This window comes from Egretta garzetta, unplaced genomic scaffold (assembly GCF_000687185.1).
Source record: "Egretta garzetta isolate BGI_Z169 unplaced genomic scaffold, ASM68718v1 scaffold16, whole genome shotgun sequence".
Lineage (NCBI taxonomy): Eukaryota > Metazoa > Chordata > Aves > Pelecaniformes > Ardeidae > Egretta > Egretta garzetta.
In genome coordinates, this window is record NW_009260022.1 from 5,213,014 (window position 1) to 5,225,169 (window position 12,156).

At 42.8% G+C, this 12,156-nt stretch overlaps 1 long non-coding RNA gene across 1 annotated transcript; it reads right to left on the bottom strand.

The window, feature by feature from the left end:
• Positions 1-1,439: 1,439 nt before the first annotated feature.
• Positions 1,440-9,466, bottom strand: LOC118452503. Its single transcript, XR_004842282.1, has 3 exons — positions 9,331-9,466; positions 7,571-7,684; positions 1,440-6,260 (listed from the first exon to the last, which is right to left on the bottom strand). It is a non-coding gene; the product is annotated as an uncharacterized LOC118452503 (long non-coding RNA).
• Between the last annotated feature and the right edge of the window lie 2,690 nt (positions 9,467-12,156).

The following is a 12,156-nucleotide window of genomic DNA, read 5'->3' on the forward strand; positions in this document are numbered from 1 at the left end:
GACCAGTCTGCTATTTTCAACGTGAAACGGAGTCGGGCTGGGTGAGAGGGCAGAAGGGAGCAGCCTGTGCATACAAGGCAGGAAGGTCATTGGAAATTGTTGAACCACGATCAAAGGAGTTGGGTATTTCTGTGTACGCTGCGTGCAACACGTGAGCCTTCCTGCAACTGCAGGGAGCAGTCGGAACTGTTTTACAGTGCAGTCTGTGGGTTTATTTTAAAGCAACAGCATTTTTTGAGTTAAATGGAGGAAGGACTATGTTGTGGTTATGACTAGATCACAGCATGCTCGGTTCAGTTCCCTCTTCCTGAAGTCAAGCAAGTCATTTAATTTCTTGAAAACCAGACAGAACCGTGCTGCCTTTGGTAAAACGTGAGCTAGACAGTCCTACTAGCTGGTCATTAGCTCCATACCTCCAAGTTCTTGTTCAAGGCCACCAAGATCTGCTGACAACGGTCTCCCAGCCTGCTGAGCCAGCTCCTTCACAGCTCATGAACTCCCAGCCTCCGCCCTCCGTCATGGCTCTTCTATTTACACAGCCCAGGCACCGGGACGGGGGGCTTCTAGGCTACATCTGAGGCACGAGTGTCTGTGGCTTTTAAGAAAGTCGAGGCCTCTGTCCCAGCCAGTCTGTAAAATGAAAGTATCAACAAGCAGTCCCCACAGATGTCAAAGGATCCCCCATCAGTTTAAGAGTAAACATGCTGATTAAGTCTTTACATGATAGATGAGTTACAGCATAGAGCGTTTTAGCTCAGGGTTTTAAGCGACCTTTCTAATTTCTGAGGAGAACCTGGAAGCACAGCTTGAATTTGAGCCTCCTTTGGACTTTTATCAAAGGGCCTTTCTGTGATGAACCTGGTCCAAATTATCTGAAAAGGTTAACATCCAAGATCAAGAACAGGGCTCCGAAGTCAAAAGGAGGGTTTCATTTGTTTGATATTCTCCGGCAGCCTTCTGCCCAGTGAGTCTGGAGATAAGAGGAACAAAAAACTATGCTTAACTAAAGTGATTTTCCACATCATGTCCCCATGGCAAGTGCCTGGCGTGCCTTGCCAAGAGCCAATGCCCATAGCTCACACAGCAGCCACCTACGAGTACAGCGTCACTGACCCACAGCTTCTCAATTGTTCTTTATCCTGAACTAAACTCATTATTTCTCCTTATCTGCAGGTGTCTAATCTTCCCTGTATGGAGGCCCAAAGTCCTCTGCGCATTCCGGCTGTGCTGCTGCGCAGCGGCAGGCAGGAGGGGAGGAGAACGACCGGCCCCAGCTCCCGCCAGGCTCGCTGTTACGCTCCTTGCTAAAGCCGACTTTCTTGTGTTTCTGTCAAGGAAGCAACTGTGGGTGTTCTCGATGCAATACTCTGCACCACCAATTAAATAAAAGTAAAATTTATTTGGCATAGGACAGAAAAATAAGGAGAACAAAATCACATACAAAATAAATGTGAAGCAAAAAAATATTCACAGAACTAGGTTACTGTTTTATAAAAAGCTCAAACTTTAAGCATCTGATAAAAACGTGGTACTTTCTGCTCAGCCTATGTTTTAAATTATGTTTCTCTCCCTCTCTCATAGTCTTGTGTGGCTTTGGAAGTCCAAATTCAGAGGTCTTCCTTTGCATGCATTAGTTTACAGTAAAGAACATTTATCACAGACAAACTGTATTTCAAAATGGCAACATGAAGGGTTACTCCCTTTTTTAAGACACGCGGTTTCCATTTTTTTTCTTTTAGTCTGCCTACCTACCTCCTGCACACTCACTCACTGAGAACAGACACGTGTGCCCTGCTTCTGCTGAGTAACTCCAACACTCCCCTTTTTGCCAGTGCTCCAAGGTCACATTTTAAGTGAATGGTCCGGATGCTTCCACCTTCCAGGCTAAAAGATCCCAGTTTTCTCCTAACATACATGAAGAACCAGTCCATGAACTAGCTACGCTTAAATGTGTTATGGGGTGTCCTAGAATAGAGATTCTCCTTATTTTCTGATGAATACCGATTGAAAGAGTAAAGCTCATACAATGTATGTTACACAGAGTCAATGTACCGCCATAACAGGTTGGTCGCACCCGACTGTGAGACGACAGTGTTCATACTATTATGATGTGGTATTACATACATGCACATCTTATATCGCGATTTGTACTCTAGTATTGATAACAACGTTCAGCCAATTCGTTTGTAGTTCCTTGAGCACTCTGATCCTTTCCAGCATCCTGTGGCTGAGGGGCCCTCTCTAGGTCTCTTGACGTTTGACATTCTGTTTGAAACAATCCCAGTTTGACCATTCAACTCCATTCTTTGCTTCTAAGGCAAAAAATACCCTTTTTATTTGCATACTTTTGCACAGCAAATTGTTGTGTTACAATATATGTGAAGCATGATAGCAGTTTAGCTCCCTCATCTTCTCCTCCAACAGAGACCTACTTCTGCACGTGACATGTAAACAGTTGCTGCTTCCAGGAGAAACCACCATCCAGTTTTTTAAGCGACAATTTAAAGAACTTCTTTAATAGTTCAGTCTTGCAGAAAAATAAAATCACTTTTATGCTTCTTTTAGTGTTGGGAAATGCTGGCTTCTAAACAAGAACTTTGTGACCTTCTTTAAGAAGTAGTTCATTTGCAGAAATACGTGCTTCCTGAATCACAGGCTGCGTTTCCTTTAACAATCCTGAACATTAATCACTGTGACCTCTTCTCCCAAAGGCTGGTGCAGAAAGTCGTAACAGACATAACATGTGCTTTTCTTCCAAAAATATTGAGCAGAAATTATTAACACATGGTACAAAAGTTATTCCCATTTCATTTACTGACTTGAATTAAACAAAAATGAACATCCATGGCCATCGGCACACAACGTCCTAGTGATGACATACAGAGATAGTTTGAGGTGTGAAGGTTTACAATACAATGCCATTGAAACAAACCCACTAAATCTTATATGAAAGCAGTGAATCAAATTTAGTTCTCTAATAACCTATGCAACCACGCTGAAGTCAGCTGGGCTGTATGGACAGCAGGGTAAGACACTGGTTTGGGGAAAGGGTTAAATTTCCAGAGCCATACCAAGAGTTGATTGTGAGGTTAACCAGTGCCCACCTACATCTCACCTAAAGACTGATCCAATAGTCTCTCCATACACTGAGCTCAATCTGAAATTAGCAGACCGAGCACGGCACAACAGCAGGACTTGGCTCAAACACTGCATAATGCTACTGTTGCCGCTATTTACATTAGGACTTGGCAGAACGACGCCTATTAATTTTTCTAGTGAGACACAGAACAGTTGACTAAAAAAGTCATAAGGCACCACTGATTCAGTATGTTTTGCATTCTTCCTTTTTAACACTTCATAGTGAAATAAATACTTTAATAGTGATCATAGTCTAATTAGCTACTGATATATGAAGCAATACATTGAATGATAAAATGTTGCATTGTTCTGGAATATATCTAGGGACTTTTATAGCGAAAGATATAAATAGTAAAGTTGTTAGATGAAAAAATACCTCTTTCTGCATTGTTAAGCTATTTTACATATATGCCAAACATCCCTTTTGAAGAGGTTTCTATAGTACAAAGAAGTGCTAAAACTGAAGCAGCTCAGGTTTCTTGGCTTTTTGACTGAGGGCCTTTTACACAGCACATTTTAAAGTGAGACTGAAGCTGGTTTGCCAAGTCTTTGGTAGTGGTCCAGAATTTCTGGTCAGAAAACCTTGCTCAAAAGATCAAATATAGGGTATTTCAAATGATGCAGAGAGTTGGCAGAACAATGTGCAGCATTTTTGTTGACTTACTCGAACAGTCATGCTGGAAGCAGGTAAGTTGCAAAAAAGGTATTGTTTCTGGAGGGTTTTGGTTTTTTTTTGGCTGCATAGCTGTTTGGATACTAATAAGGATAAGGATATTAATCAGGTCAAGGTACTAAAAATATTGTATTCTTAAATTCAAAATGTTGTTCCTTAGAAAGTTATAAGTGCTTCAGTTTAAAAACATGAATACAATAATTTATCCTTTAAGTTATTATCCTAAAAATCTTATTTGGACTTCTATTCACATAACAATATCCCAAAGAGACAGGCACTTTGTTTAAGTGACATCCATAAAATACATATACAAATTCAGTACTGCGCTAGGTTTGATCCCAAGGTGCACCTGTCACATGGAGGTCCCACTAATATCTGTTTAAGAAACTCTTACAGCCACGATCCTGCAATTAGATGTAGATACACCCCCGCGCCTGCGCATGAATTGCAGGTTCAAGACCATAAATAGTAACTTAAAATATGTCATTAGATATAAAAATGTAAAAAACAGGTACATAATCAAATGCTATCACAGCTAACAAGATTTTGTAAACAAGCACTGAAAAGGCCAAATTAAATTTGATCTGGCCAAACCCAACTCTGTGTCATCCCCTGTCCAGGCTGTCAGGCAGAAAGGAGATCTGCCCCTCCGTGCCCACTGACAGAGCAAAGAGCCCTACGCACAAACGCTTCAGTGGGGTCCAGACTCTCTGCAGCTAAAGAAACTGACCTCATTCTAGCCACAGAGCGTACTTAGGATCATGTCTCCCATGCTAGAAAAACATTTTCTTAACGTACATGACTAATTCTTTTATTTATTGGTCTTTCTTAATCAGCATGGCTGCTGATACAGGCTTGGTAGGGATCCCAGGGAGTACACCAAAGAAACAGAAACCATTGAGGAGAAATTTTTCAGAGCTAACCTTCAGAAGTCCAATTAACAAAGAGCTATCACTCAGCAATATTTCAAATCCAGAATTACACTCTACCTCTAATTTCCAAAGGCATTTTATATGTGTTTAGATCCATTTGTAAAATGGACTCACACAATGAGCTCTTTTCTCACGTACAAAATTCAAAAGCCATTAAAGATACAAACCAATCGTCACAATGTTAGAATACTTTACTCTCTCTTCTATTAATGTAAGCCTTGCAGCTCTCTGCGGAGAGTCCTTTCAGCAAAGTTTGAAAGGACAGGCTTCATGGTAAACTCAGAAGGCCAAATGTTCCCATTTCTCTTGAACCAAGTGCAGACAGCAAATTTTGGAGCTGATGCTCCCACTTGAACGCTAAAACCCCAGACCTTCTTCACTACATCAAAGGGCTTTCAGTTCAGCACGTTTTTGACCTCAGCTGCTCTACTGTAACGCAAGTCAAACACAATCTCTCTGAGACTTCTGACCTAAGCCCCAGGAAGCTTTTTAAGTCAAACCCACCATTTAATTGTACCAAAGAAACAACTGGAAAGCAGTCTGTGGAGCACTGGTGTTAGCAATGCTTTACAGAAGCAGCCTGCAACTACAATGATTGCTGCATTTGCACCGAGACTACTTGCTGAGGACTCTTCGCATGTCGTCTCAGGTAGAAGGCTTTACAATAATCCAGGACATGGATGACTGTGGGGTGGTCCACATCAGAGTAGGAAAGAATTAGGTGACTAAAAGTGTAACACCACTAAAAAACAAGGAAAGAGGGGTAAAAAAGAAAAGGTATTTTTATGCTGCTGAATTGTTCTCTTGTGCTTTTCTTTGGAAGATTCTCCGCAGATGAAAACAAGGCCAGACACACTCCATCCTTGGGGCAGGATGTGCTATCTATTGTTTAAAACAACATTTGCTTGGCTAAGCTGAAGTGAAAAGGTTTAGGATGAACTCTTGGTCACCATGTAGTAGGCTTGCAGAAGCAGATGGGCCAAGTTAGGCATGCAAAGAAGGATCCAGGGGACTCTTGGCTACATGGTTTTCCCCAGCAACTGTTTTTTAAACAGAAAATAGACTGTACTTTATCATTCAAATAACACAGCCACTGTACCCAAAGTGAATGAAACAGCATTGTTCCAGCTCTCATTCAATTCAATTCAAAGCCAGACATCTTGTGGAGCTTTCAAGGGGACAGGGCTGGACACAGTAAGCATGAGGCACGTATGTTGTGTATGGTCCGCAAAACGCCTTTCATGACAGCCTGCAGTATAAGCAAATAAAATTTATAGCTTTGAGCAACTATAGTTCATAAGCTGTATCTATTACTTCTGTAATAGACTGAAGTTTGTTCCAGCTGACAAGCCAAAAGTGGAAATAAAGCAAAACAGACAACTTTCCAATGATGTGGACAGGAGAGCTGACTCGAAGGAAACTTGAAAACAGACGTCGCCCAAAGATGGGCCAGAACCCATTTCACCTTGGTATAGGCGGAAGCGGGGGGGCACCTCTTTCTTTTCGGCCAGAGCCACCTAAAAGGGAAAGAAAGTTTTTTGTGTTACTCCTCCTGGTTTCTTTCAAAGTGAGAGTTTACATCCCAGTCATTAATTCAGTAACTGGTGAAGGTCTACTCATTTTCTTGCCTAGCTATTTTCCTAAAAAAACTCTGTAGAGTTTCTGGTTAGTACGTTAAACAACATCGGAACGTCAATCGGTGTAAAAGAAAGTTTTTAACTAACACTATCCCCAAATGTCTGGAAAGCATATGTATTTTATCCCTTTGTCCCCATCTCGAAACAGTCTGACAGCTCTTGTTAGCCTTACTATTTTATGTGAACACACACCTTCTCAGTGCTACTTGCAACACATGCAAATTTCCATGAAAGTGGCAAGCTCTAAATACAGTAACATTTCAAAGCTCTTCATGTTTTTCCCTATATGAAGATTTTAATGGAAAACTCATGAAAGGCAGCATAAAAAAGGCATCCATTACTTTGCCTTTCTTTGCGGAATTATACGAATGGGATGAAAGCTATCAGGGCAAAGTGAAGGGTCAGAGACTAACAGGAATTTCTGCTCCAAACCAAAACCTCATCATTTGGAAACAGGAGAGAGAAACATCTGAGTGTACAGATGATTATAGGATAACTATGCACCGCCGATGTCACTGGTTGTGAAAGAAGTAAATTGATCCTTGGGTGTATCAGGTAAAATACCACTAGTGAAGATAGGAAACATCTATGCTGTTTTAGAAGACACGGTTGAGACCTGAACTGGAACAGCATGTAACACTGATTGGAAAAGATAAAATCAAACTGTGTTGTATGCAGAAGCAACCCTGATGATCAGAGAACACAGCTTGGAAGCAGAGTGTAGTATATCCTGATTTAATCAGCCCAGCAAAAAAAAAGCTGAAAGACAATACGACTGTTGTCTTAAAAAATATTAGGGATTTAATACACCAAGGAGGGAGGATAACTAAATTCAAGGACGACATTGGCACAATAATAAATGAGTTGTGCACGAATTTAGATGGGAAACGAGGGGGAAGTCCTAGGGGATTTTGTGGTTCTGGCTACCTGTAGCAGAAGGGCTGACTATAATGGCAGAGGTGGTCTCTTACACGTTCCAACTTAAAACCCAAACAATTACCCCCTCAAATACAAGTTTAAGAGGGGTTGTGCCTGTGAACGTGCATTTAGCTTTTTCTGTGTGGTGGGGAAGGGTGACCAGGCTGTTAGCCCAAGAAGTTTTGAAACCTCAGCATTCAGTCTCTTCCCCATCCACATTGTTTTTAGGATGATACATTGAAATTCCAACAGCAGAAGTGGAACAAACTTACCTCTACTTTCATTTCTTGCTAGTTTACTGGGATAACTTCTGTTCACGGGTACATATGGCTCTGGAGGTGGTAAATCAGATATAGGATGAAAAGAAAATCTGCTTTCCCATTCATCTGAAAATAATGCCACACAATTTACTCGTTAGTTTTGCGACACACCTTCAGGAAAGTAAATTGACATTAACATCACGTTTAATACATGTTTTATATTGCAAAATGCTTACATAGCTGAGTATTGAACTAGCATCCTATTGGGAAGTCAGGGAAGAAGACGCTTTAGGTTAGTTTGAGAATGAAAATTCTTATTAACTTTATCTGATCACTTAGCCAATTAACGCAAAATCACAGATCAGGAAAATGGCCATAATTCCACTGGAATAAGTGCCATGTTCCCTTCCATGTATAACAGATCTCCTTTTTAACACACACATGCACACATATATATGGGTTACCAGAAATGCAGTGTCTCCTACTTCAGAACAGTATTTTGTTCCTGGGTGTAGAATTTTCTGACATTCATACTTCCTTGATATACAGAGCTCAAAAGCATCAAAAGGAAAATTTGGGACTATTATGATAAAATATATGACAGAGAAACGTGTAACTAGTGTCACAAATGGAGAAATACATCAGTTGAAACCGTATCTCCTGAGAGTACAGGGGCCCTATTGGTGTACTTACTGAGTCTATAGGATTCTGAAGACTAAGACAAGCTGATCAGTTTCTTCACTGAAATAATAGGAAACTTTTATGGAGCTCTGTTCTGCACTTGAATTTGGAGGCCCAAGGAAGAAAGTGTGGGTTATCTTAAACTTTGTCATTTCTTCACTTGGTTGCTTCAGGACTTTGCAACCATAACTTTCTTGCAATACTGTTATATTTTATTGCATAACATAATGAACAGCTGCGTAAGTTTTGCCTTGGCAGTTCTACATGTGGTTATTTGCTGGGATCCAGTTTTTCTGTGTTTACTCCCAATGGCTGCAATTAGAAACCAATGTGTAAAGGAGGTGAAGGTTCTGAACTCTGCAAATGACTTGTGTTGGAAAAAATGCGTCTGTGACCCACCTGCCTTATCTGATGTGCGAAGATGCTTCAAAAGTGTGAGTTACAGTTTAATTTTCTGCTTGCTTTTTCTAACCGTATAAATATCAGAAATAGCAATTTTGGCCTCCCATAATTAGCTGAAAGATTTATCTGTCCTTTGCAAATAGAGAGTAATCAAAAAGAAAAGCACAATGAATCTTTAAAACACAGTAAACTTGGACCTCACCTTTTCAATAAACACTAGCACAAAGAGAGATACTTGACATTTTCAGCAGTGTTCTGACAATCTCTTCCCTCATCTGTTTTTCAGCTTTCAGCTTTTGAGCCATCATCTAACTTGTTCTGACTTCCAAAGAGTCTTAGTGTAGCTATGGTTTGAATTCGTAGTAGAGTCAGAACAATCCCCTTAGGCCTTATTTCTGTATTGCGGCAAAGCAAAGCATGGTGAATACGTTTCTTTTTTTGAGACTATTTTTCAAAGGGGTATTTTGGAGACTGTATTGATGACTTTGCAGTTCTGCTCTGGGTATGGCATATTTACTCTGTTCTTACTTGGCAGGGTTAGTCAAGACCCAAATGACACCTCTATTGGTCAGAAATCAAAAGGTCTGCACTAGAAACAAAGCTTCTATCCCAAACCTTTTTTGAAGTATTGAGGCCAAAATCTGCTACACGGTCTCTATCAAAGGCAAACAACTGGGAGCATGGCTTACCATCACCTGGATCCTGGAAGCCATTTCTGACAGCTGATGAAGGCGGCGGCGGTGGTGGTGGCGGTGCTGCTGAGCCTGGACGGTCAGGGGGAAGCGGCGGCCGTGGTCCACCTCTCTGGTTGTCCAGCCCTGCCCGGGGGCAAGCACACAAACGCCATTTGTACCAGAAGTTATTCTGCCAGTGGTAAGCCACTGCCTGCAGCCCACAGCCTTCAGAGGGTGGGTTGGCTTAGGACCCTCAGCCCTACAGGGAGATCGCCCTCAGCACCCACTTCCCTGCTCTCTGGGGCTCTCTAGGGAGTTGGTGCTAATTTGAAGAGTAGAGATCAGGGTGCATCTGAGGATAAATACACCTCAGTGCCCATATTCCCATTTCCCTCAGGTACAGAAGCCTCTATAGAGGTGCTGGTCCTTGAAGCCACTTTTAAGCCACTCTAAATTACACTGGCCACAACAAGCAGAAGTTACAGCTGGAATTCAGGGTACTGTAGAGGTCCAAACCATAGCCCATTTCCTTTCCATGTACCATTGCAAGGCAAGAGGAGGTCCAACAGAAGAGCTCTGCCACCCTCCCGAAGGTCTCTGTCCGTAGGGGTGATCCCCTCTGGGTGTCACAGCCAGGGTCTGCAGTGGCGCACAGGGGAATTCAGCCCAGCAGTGGCAGTGTTAAGCAGTATGGCCTCAGCTTGCCCATTTATACAAACATGTGCTGCATGCCAGGTTTTTTTGGTAGTTGGAGCATATTTACCTCCTGCTAAACTAGATACAGACCTCACACGCAGACTGGCATTCCCAGTGTCTGTGTATCTGAGTAACCGGCATGGTGACACAAGAGGTCAAACATGAAGGCACAGCCCAGGTAACTCAGGAGCAGGGCTGTCCTGAGGGCAGGGGAAGGGCACTTCTCTGAGAGGAGCTGGTAAATAAAGGCAAGAAAGCTGCTGCTGCCAGGGTGAGAGGTACCCACGGTTAGGACATGAGGAGACGAAGCAGAGGGTGTGGAGGGCTATGTGTGTTCACAGGTCTCGCCACCTCTGTTTGGCACAGTTGGGCAACTGACAATTATGTTCATTTTTATGAAATGCTTCCTTGTCCTGACGAAATCATGCTACAGTCATGCATTTTGAAAAAGAGAGCAGCAGATATTGTGTCTCCAGCAAACAAGCATTGAAACATTCTTCAAGAAACATGCCGTACTTTGTGGGGGTTTTCTTTTTTTTTCCCCCCTTCTTTTTTTTAACAAATTACTAAAGTTTGCCTTCAGCGAATGGCTTCTAAGAATGAGAAGCATTTAGCAACTTTCACAATAGCTTTGCTTGCCCTCTCTCTAAATCTGCTGAAACCCCATCATCTGTATTGAACTGCTGCAGAATAGGAGTATTTACATTCATAATTTATTGCTACAACTTCCTTCTACTTACTAAGCCTGCAGAAAGGTAATGCAGATTTGCTAAAACCATCTGCCTCAGAAAAAAAAGCCAGCCAGGAAAGCACCGGTGGAAGGAGAGGTCATTATGGAAGAAGCTCTTGGAAGTGCCTGAATAATTGCAGACGCTCTCTGCAACTTTGAGCCACGCTCCCAGTGAAACGTGACAAGATTTCTCCGATTTATTTACTGCAGGCTGCGCTGGCATTGTGCCATCCTTTGGGCTGGCAACCAGCTCCACAAAAGCGTGGTTTCGGGGCCAGTATTTTCTCTAGCTGCACGGCTGCTGCAGGTGCTGTGTGACAGGAGACCCAGGCTGGTTCAAGGAGGGGGAAAGCAAGACAGATGGCTGCTGCCTGGGGGAGCTCCCATGACATTCATCTCTGTTGTCCAGGACTGGGAAGGTTTGAGACGATTCCAGATTTTTGTTCCAAAGGATGAAACGAAAGGCAACTCTATGGAGCTTCCCAGTGTTGCCTTCTGTGCAATGCTTCTCCTTTCCTGATGTTATAGGGCCTAGCTGTTTGTGCCTAAATTCTCTCATCTCCGAAGGGAGAACCATCGGGTATTGAGAGAGCGAAGTTACGATGTGCAATTCTTGAAAGTTATGAACAATATCTGTCACAGAGGACAAAGTATATTATGAAATAACAAAGGAGAGAATTCTATTTTTAGCCTCATTTGAAATCTGCATATGGTAAGTAACAACAGTTAGTCACGCTGTAACAACTGCCATTACATTTAACAACTGTTGGCTAGGTCTTTTATTAAAATAATTTGTATTTGGCTGTTAAGTGTTCGTGTGTCCCAACACGTAGAAGGTCAGGTTCTGCAGACCTCCATTCAGGAGAACACCACCATTAACTCACGCTGGCTGACTCAGGAAGGCAAATGCTGTCACCTATCAGAAGCCAGACAAAACAGCTTCTTTGCATCAAAGAACATAATGGGGAAAGCCCCATTTGCAACCCTTTTTAATTACAGTAATTATAACGAAAGTTGCTGAGCTCTGCAGAAGCACATGGGAGCAGGCTGGTGATGCGCAAGTGACTTTCCTTAAGCCAGGGTGATGCCCATAAACCCTCATCTCCAACTGCAGAATCTCTCGGGCCTAACAGCACCGCTCCTCGCCCACGCAGAGCAGGCGGGTGCACGGCCGCGGCTAGCGGGGGAAGGCGCTGCCCCACACCGCATCGCGCTCCCCCAGCGCTTCTACGCACCGCACGTGGCGGAAACGCGACGCCCTGGCCGAAACGATCGGATGCTGCTCCTTCTGGGTCACAGCAGCTGAAGCACCTGCAGGGCTGTATCGGGACAGGATGGCTGAAGATTTTGGGTCACGCTCCAAGGGGCACGGCCAACGCCACTGTCGGGCAAACCCAGAATTTTCCTTTTCCCTA